The following is an 8,498-nucleotide window of genomic DNA, read 5'->3' as shown; positions in this document are numbered from 1 at the left end:
GGCCAAGGGTCCGTGGCTGGAGGAAGAGAGTGCTGCTGCTACAGGCTGATGCACTCTCCTTAGATTATGTAAACATTTCCCTCAGCCCCCTGCAGAGTATGTATAAGCGATAACTTGGAGGAGATACCAATCTGGTTGGGGCAGGTCATCAAAACCGGGAACAGTCCCTGCCAAACAGGAACATCCTGCCCCCCTCAGCTGAGCTGCTGCTTGGGTTATTTGGGAGGAATGAGAGATGTAATCACATTCTCAGAGTCAGGAAGCATGGCCTGTCCTTGCCTTACTGGGTCTTCTAGTCCATTATCATTTATTCAACTTTTGGAATGTGGTCATAAATAAGCCAAAGTCTTTGTTGTTGATATGCTCAGCCTAGCGAGGAAGAGTTCCAGAAACACACAACTTGGTAACGGAGGAGCTGCGGTTTTAGGTTGGGCTCTTTGGCTTGGGTTTTGACAAGTGAGTAGGAGTTCGAGGGGCAGTGAGGGAGAAATTCCAGCTCTTACTTGTCCAACACTTAAGCTAAGAAACTGCCCTTGTGCAGAACACATGAGTGCTGGGAGGTGCTCTAAGCTTGAGGGAAAGCATGACTCAGGAATGAAGCCATTCTGGGTCTGAAGGTGAATCTCCCTGATATTGTAATTTTGGTCTCTACTCTTCCCTGGGCTCAGATGGAAGAAAATACGGCCCGAACCAAATTTTTCTCTCTAAGGAGGCCATCCAATGCTTCTGTAGCTGGAGCACAGAGGTCGAGGGAGAATGTCTCTGCATTGCAGAGAGTGAATACACAGATGAGACACCTTCCACCCTGCCCTGACTGCACCTGCCAGGCACCCACATCCCTCTTAACCTGCTCTTGCCTCGTCCCAAAATAGCCCAGCCAAAGCCTGACCTGCCTGCCATTCTAGTTCTCTCACTTGGCTCCGTGCATCAGAACCCGGACTCTTACATGGCTATTTTCTGTCATTCCCTAGGTCCTGAGCTTGCACCAAAAAGCTGTTTGATTCTGCAGCCCCCCCGCCTTAGGTACTCTCAGGCAAGTCCCCATGAATCACAAAAGTCACAGTCCCTGACTATGTACCCACAGGCAGTCACCCGCTTGAACATGACAGAGCTAGGGTTCACCATTTCCATGACCAGATGGACCAACTGCAGGACAGAGCTGGAGAAGCAGGCATACCTGGTCTCTTTGTGACCACAACTCCTCATTGCTAAAACGGCAGGGAAATGCAAAGCCAGCCATGGATTTGGTCTCAGCTGAATTTTTTCAATGAATTAAAGGCATATCAAATAAATAAATAAATAAATAAATAAATAAATAAACAAACAAATATCCAGTTATCATGTCTTACCTCTTCTCTCTCTCTATATATATAATATAATTTATTATTATTATATTTTTTTAAGTAGGCACTTTGCCTAACATGGAGCTTGGACTCATGACCCCAAGACCAAGAGCCACACCCTCCACCGGCTGAGCCAGCCAGGTGCTCCTGTGTCTTACCTCTTTTCAAATTAGAGTTTCCCCATGTGGCAAGTAAGGGTGGGACTTCGTTACCTCCTTCACCAAAGGGAAAGGCAAGACACTGAAGAGGGATTTGCTCACAGTTCCTTTATTTAACAGATACCTATGGACCACCTACTACCTGCCAGCTTCTAGTCCAAGCACAGGGGATTCGGAGGAAGCAAAACAAAGGTCCTGTCCTCAGGAAGCTTACATTCTGGTGCAGCAGACCAACAACAAGTAAATATATCAAAATATGTCAGGTGGTGCCAAGTGTTGAGAAGCCAGATAGAGTAGGTGGGGAAGAAGGATTGGGGACTGGGGTGGGACCATAAGGTGGTCCTAGGAGGCCCTGCAGGTGATATGACATCAGAGAAGAGACTTGTTATAGACATGGGGCAAGAGTGTTCCCGGCCATGAGACAAAGTCATCATTATCACACTGTACTGTACACACCGATTTAACCTGGCAGTCCCGGCAGCTGGGCGGTGACTGTTTGAAAGAAGGAATGACATTTACTGGCGTTGGGTCTTCCGTTCTGAATACGGCCCATAAGTTGTTTGCATGTTTCTATCTCCCCTTCTGGAAGATCATTTGTAATACAAAATGTCAGTCCAGCAACATTGCTTAGGACAGAGGAGAGCGCTGGTGGACTGACGGCCTTGCAGACACAATAGAATGCGTGAGCAGAGGCCTGTAGCGGGGTGTGTGGCACAGGCCTAGGGCAGAAGCATATCCCAGGGAGGAGGCAAGAGTGATCTTCAGTTTCAGTCCCTGTGGCTGATGTGGTGGCTCTGTTGGTCTGCTACAGAAAAATAATTGCAAACATCTGTATCATGTCAGCTGCTGTCCTAAGCACTTTGCATACATTAATGCATTTAATCCTCATAAAAGACCTAGGTGACAGGTGCTATTATCACACCCATTTTACAGGCCAAGGTTCTGAAGCAAGGAGACGTGAAGTGATTCAGCTACGGTCCACATGGCTAATACTCGGCCGAGCCAAGATCTGAACGCGAGAGCCCCCCTCGTACTCTTCCCCCAGAGATTTCAACTCCGCATCCATGCCCCCTACACTGGTCCCCTCAATCTTTCACTGGAGTGTTTGTGCTCTCAGAGTCTCTGAGAAGCCGAAGGGTTTTTGGAATTCAACTTCCAGGGAGGTCAGCGGTAAGCAAAGATTTCAGAAAAAAATTACATTTTAATTATAAGTCATTGAACACATGTTTATGCAGCCGTATGTTATAGTGAACAACACAAAAAGCCAGGTGAATTTTTAAGATAAAAAAAAATGCCACGCTTTTGGTGGGTTGCAGGATTTCTGTCCCCAGGCTTCCACCCCTGGCCCCCAGCTCAGGGAACTGTCATAGTATGTCCAGCACAAGGATGAGTGTGTGTGGGAGTGTGTGCCCATGCATGCATGTACCTACACACACACACACAGAGTTCCCAGTCTGGATAGAAGTGAGTGAGTCATGGACCATGTCAGGCTGGGATGCAGTAGGAAGTGTCACTTTCTGCTGATTCTTCTTGGGGCCTGGGCATGGGGTGGGCAGTGGGGGGCGCCGGGCAGGGAAGGGAGAGGCCTTGGCTCTCTCCACCAGAGCTTGTGCAGGGCTCCAAGAGCTTCCGGCTTGTGCCTGTGAGACGATGGCACAAGAAGCTCATCCCCCCTTAACACCAGCGAGACAGCGGGGCAGGAGGCAGAAGGAGCCCCTCCTCATCCCCTGCGACCCCACCCAGGCCCAGCATCCACCTTGCGGAGCACATCCTCAGCTGTTTCCTCCTGCGGGGCGGGAGGCGTGTTCCGTGACCTCTGCTTTGTGCACGTCGGTGCACGTCTAGCCCAAGGAACGGTGTCCTGGCTGCCACGTGCCACAGAATGGGTCCCCCCACCCCCGGGGGAGGCCGTGCCCACGGGAGTTTTAAAGGCAGAGCAGGAGGGATGTAAGCCGACACTTCCACCCACTATTGACAAGGAGCTGACGTGCCTCTCTGAGGACGGACCTGGTGATTAATGTGCCCGCGTCTCCATTGACAAAGCCAAAAAGCAAACACACCAGCGAAGGCAGTTAGTCACGCAGGGACCCGGGGAGCCGGAGCGGCGGTGGAAGGGAGTGGAAGGGAAGGGGCGAGGAGGTGCGGGGTGTGTCTGGGCGAGTAGGAAGGGCTCGGGCGGGGCGGGCGGGCCAGAGCCAGAGGCAGAGCCAGAGCACCGAGCTGTCTGTGCATCTGGGAGGAAGTGTATGTGCGAGAGGGGAACGTGAGGGAGTGTGTCTGAGAGTGTGTAGGGGCGGTGTGGGGAGCCGCGGGTGACTGACAGGGGGAGGCAGGGAGGGGAGGGGGGCGGCCTCTCTCATCCCTCCTTCAGCCAGGAGGGCTTCTGGAAAGCCCTGCAGTTTGCAAGTGAGGGACAGGCAGGAGAGGTGAGATTTCATTACCTTTCCCTTTGTGTGATATTTTCGAGTTAGAAATGTAAGACGGGAACTATAAATAATCCAGTCACAGCTGCGACGTCCTGGAGATTTATGGTGCATGCCAATGCCAGCCAGCTCCGGGCTGGGGGCGGGGGCTGGGCTTACAGAGCCCAGATGACAGGCCCACTCTCCTGCACTGGGTCCCGGGTCCCCCAGTCCCTCCCTCCGGACCCACACAGCCCAGCAAGGAGAGGGGCTCACAGAGCCCCTCACAGCCCCCCCCCTCCGTTTGTCCTGGGCAGCCTGGAGCCACGAGTTCTGAGTAGGCAGCGAGGGAAGGTGGGGAAGTTCGGTGAGGCAGGGGGGCAGGCCTGCCCTGGGGGCCCCCCTGTGCTCAGCTGCCTCAGACGAGGGGAGCTGACAGGTGGCCCAGACACAGATGGGCTCAAGTCTGATGAGGTCCCGGAAGCATGGGCCAGTGGCCCTTCGTTCCTGTTCCCCTTTATGGGCAAGGGTCTTGTTCTGTGCAATGTCAGCAAACACTGCCAAGCTGTGCTTGGTGCAAGACTGGGGGGTGTGAGGGGGGCTGACGGTCGCCCCGCCCCCGGACAGGGTGCACACCCTATTGGCCCGGGAAGGGGTCATTCTCCAAGACCTTGGGGACTGCTGGCCAGGACAGTGACACCCCAGGGAAGAGATAGACCGTGTGTTTGGGGCAATGAGAGGGTTTGTCCTCAGAACCCAGGGGACTGGAGAAAGAGGAGGGTCAGGGGTCTCAGGGAGAGGACCTGGTTCAAGGCACCCCTGTGACATGCCTGTGCTTCCCTCACAAGAGTACTTATCTGGCCGTGTCCCTCACAAGCACTTGGCTTCCTGGGGGCAAGAAACAGGGATACACTGCTCTCACGGCAGCCCGGAGATTGCATGAGCCCGAGCCCTGGTTTAGTGCATCAGTTCTGCACAACAGTGGGACCCTGGTGCCGACATGTCCACAGACTGGAGCCCTGGGAGGGAGTGGCAGGGGGAGCAGAGCCAGCTGGGTTCCCCCCCCTTAGTCCTCAGGCTGTCTGCCACCCTGCCCCTGGCCCCTCCTGCCCTCCCTGGAAACCCCGGGGCTGGTGTGGCCCGGTTACCGCTGGCACCAGCCTGACACCTCGACGGTTTTCGTTTTGCTTTTCTTCTAATTCTCTGAGCAAATATTGAACATGCAGAGAGACATCCGAGTCCTAGGCATGGGGGTGGGGTGGACGTGGTAACACAGCTGGCTACTTCTTTGGGCAAATCAGTCAAGATCAACCTCAGCCCCAGGCCTCTGGCAGAGGGAGGCTGCTGAGAGGGTGTGGGGGGGTGCTAGCCCGGTGGGCAGGGAGGGGCCCTACCTTCAGAGGACACCTTCAGGGAGGAGCATCTGTTGTATGACTGTGGACTTTCAAAGTGGCCACACAGGGGTCATGGCAGGGTCTTTTCTGGGGGCCAAGGTGGTCTATTCTCTCTCAGCCTCCAACAGCAAACCATGTCTGGGAGTGGAGCACACATAGTAGCATTAAATCCCTTGGGGTGTCTCAGAGGCAGCTCAGCTGAAAATGACCTCAAAGCAAGCTTGCCTTATTTCGGGAATGACAGAGCCATGACATTCAGAAGGGGAACCTGGAGGTTCTGAGGATGTCTCCTCGCCTGATACATTCCCGCCCCACCTGTTAGGAGTCATGGCTATATGTATCATCACACTGTCCTGGGTGGTTGTGCCAGTCAGGGGTCTGATTGCAAGCAGCAGAAATAGACTCTGACTTTCCTTCCTTCTTTCTTTCTTCCTTCCTTCCTTCCTTTCTTTCTTTCTTTCTTTCTTTCTTTCTTTCTTTCTTTCTTTCTTTCTTTCTTTCTTTCTTCTTTCTTTCTTTCTTTCTTTCTTTCTTTCTTTCTTTCTTTCTTTCTTTCTTCTTTCTTTCTTCTTTCTTTTCTTTCTTTCTTTTTAGAGAGAGAGAGAGATAACATGTGAGCAGGTTAGGGGAGGGCAGAGGGGCAGAGGAAGAGGAAGAATCTTAAGCAGACTCCTTGCTGAGTGTAGAGCCCCACTCCGGGCTTGTTCTCACACCCCTGAGATCACGATCTGAGCTGAAATCAAGAGCCAGATGCTTAACCAACTGAGCCATCCAAAAGCCCCTGGACTCTGACATTCTTTCTCTCTCTCTTTCTTTTTTTTCCTTTCTTTCTTTTTTTTTTTTTTTTTTTTTTTTTTTTTTTTTTTTTTTTTTTTTTTTTTTGGACTCTGACATTCTTAAGCAGAGATTTGGAGCTGCTCACAGCTTCAGCAGGAAGGCTGGGCTCCCAGCTTGGAAGATGGGCAGCATGCAAGAGATGCCAGCAATCAGCGTCATTGCCAAAGTCATGCCATAGGGCAGTCTGCCTAGATGCCTTTGTCGTTACCACCTCTCTACCATCAACGGTGTGATGACAGGTAATTTTATGTGTTGACTTGACTGGACCCCGAGATAGCCGATATTCGGTCAAACATTATTCTGCAGGTGTTTCCACGAGGGTGTCTCTGGAGAAGATTAACACTTGAATCCCTAGGCTGGCTAAGGCAGATTACCCTCAGTGCTGGTGGGCTTGAATAGAACAGAAGAGTAGAAGAAGGGAGAATTTTCTATCTGCCTGACTGTTGAGCAGAGGGATAGGTCTTCTCCTGCCCTTGGACTGGGACTTGCCTTATTGGCTTTCTTGGTCCTCCAGGTCTTTGGATTCAGACTGAAATGTACAGTATTGGCCCATAAATACTCTTCAGGGAGGGGAATCCCCACCCCATCTCCCCATACAGGAAAGGAGCATTCTGGATGGCCTTCCCAGTGTGTTCCTCTGGAGCCCCATCCTTCCATTCTTGTCTCCCAACTCTGAAGTCCAGGAGGCTGACCTGTGTGGGCTGCATCAGCCGAACTTCCATGCCTCTGGCTTCCAGGGTCTCCCCCTGGAGGAGACTGGGAAGATGGGCAGAGAGACACAGGGGTATTTTTCCCTTTGTTTCTTTCTTTTGCAGCTCTGGCTCTCTTCAGATTCTACTCATCTCCCTCCCTGCCCCACCAGGGTAGGTCCTCACCATTCCTCTTGGTTTCTCTTAGCACTGCTTGCTCTCGGCAAATAGCCCCTTTCTGAAAAACTCAATTGCCCTGTTTGAGTGTAACACCTCTTTCCTGCTGGCACCTCAAATGGTACAAGACACTTGGAGATTGGGAGGCAACAGAGCCCCAGCAAATGCCCACAACGTGGTGGTGCAGACGCCCAGGGGAGGCCAGGGGCATGGACTTTGGAGACAGACCTACCAGGGTCTGAATTTTCAGCCCTTCTCAGTACCTGTAGGAACTTGGTCAAGTTCCTTAACCACACTGACCCTTCTTTGTTCTTCATCTGGGAAAGAAAAATTAATATTTATCTCACAGATTTCTGTTGAGAATCGGATGAGATCAATTTTTAAGCACTCGGCACTCAGGAGACCAATGATGACCAAAAGGGCCCCCCCGATGCACCAGCTCCCACTGATCAGTTAAGGGCTCCTTGGAAGACTGGGTGAAGGAATCCAACATCTCCTGGCCTGGAGGTGGCAGGTGCACTCCTGATTGATTAGTGATGGGACGCCCGGGTGGCTCAGCAGTTTAGCTCCGCCTTCGGCCCAGGGCGTGATCCTGGGGTCCCGGGATCGAGTCCCGCATTGGGCTCCCTGAATGGAGCCTGCTTCTCCCTCTGCCTGTGTCTCTGCCTCTCTCTCTCTCTGTGTCTCTCATGAATAAATAAATAAAATCTTAGAAAAAAAAAAAAGATTGATTAGTGATGTCTGTCATGGCACATGCCTGGGAAATGGCAGTAGAATGCACTTACCTTCTCTGTCGTAAACACTCCCTAAATGATGGCTGTCAGGTTTTATATTTCTATGCTCCTTGGGAAAGGAAGTTGGATTCTGCTGGGGTCACAAAGGCCAGGATCCTGTTTGACCGCCAGCACAGCCCAGGTCCTGAGTCATCGAGCTGCGTCTCCTGGCACAGCCCAGATTTCTCAGCAGGACAGATGCTCTGGCCAGCACTTTCCTTTAATCAGCAAACTGCTCAGCCCTGTCTAGGTTGTTGAAGGTCTTCTTTCTCTGGGGACCTTCTCTTGCTCTTTTTCCATCTCTAAGAGCCCAGCCTAATTCTCCCTGCCATCAGATTACACACACACCCCTGTGTCCACTACCCTCTCCCCATCGAAATTTATGGGGAATTACATGCATTTAACTTGAATGTCTTCATCCCATGTCACTCCGCCTTCCAAACCTCCCCCATTATCTCCCGCCCCAATCCAGGGCACCCGGCATTACCCCAGCAACATACACCAGGGTTGGTTGAAGACAAAAGATGTAGAAGAGAATCATGGCCACAGGTATCCTACAATGTGAACTGGAGCCTTAGCAGTCACCCAGGTGGTTCTTGGACTAGCAAAAAAAGAAAGTAGAGGGAGCAAGGGATTTTTTTCCAGAAATAATCTCCTTTCTATTTTCACTGGCACATAGAGCAACTTTATTTGTTCAAAAAATATTTGTTCAGCACCTACAATGT

The 8,498-nt window shown here is 51.6% G+C and overlaps 1 long non-coding RNA gene across 1 annotated transcript; it reads left to right on the top strand.

Moving 5' to 3' along the window:
- The first annotated feature begins 6,206 nt into the window (after positions 1-6,206).
- On the top strand, positions 6,207-7,608 carry LOC119873008. The gene is made up of 3 exons (XR_005362906.1): positions 6,207-6,373; positions 6,950-6,997; positions 7,350-7,608. It is a non-coding gene; the product is annotated as an uncharacterized LOC119873008 (long non-coding RNA).
- Positions 7,609-8,498: the final 890 nt, after the last annotated feature.

Source organism: Canis lupus, chromosome 8, assembly GCF_011100685.1.
Source record: "Canis lupus familiaris isolate Mischka breed German Shepherd chromosome 8, alternate assembly UU_Cfam_GSD_1.0, whole genome shotgun sequence".
NCBI classification, from domain to species: domain Eukaryota; kingdom Metazoa; phylum Chordata; class Mammalia; order Carnivora; family Canidae; genus Canis; species Canis lupus.
Note: the sequence above shows the minus strand (reverse complement) of the source record. Positions and strands in the feature narration are given on the sequence as shown.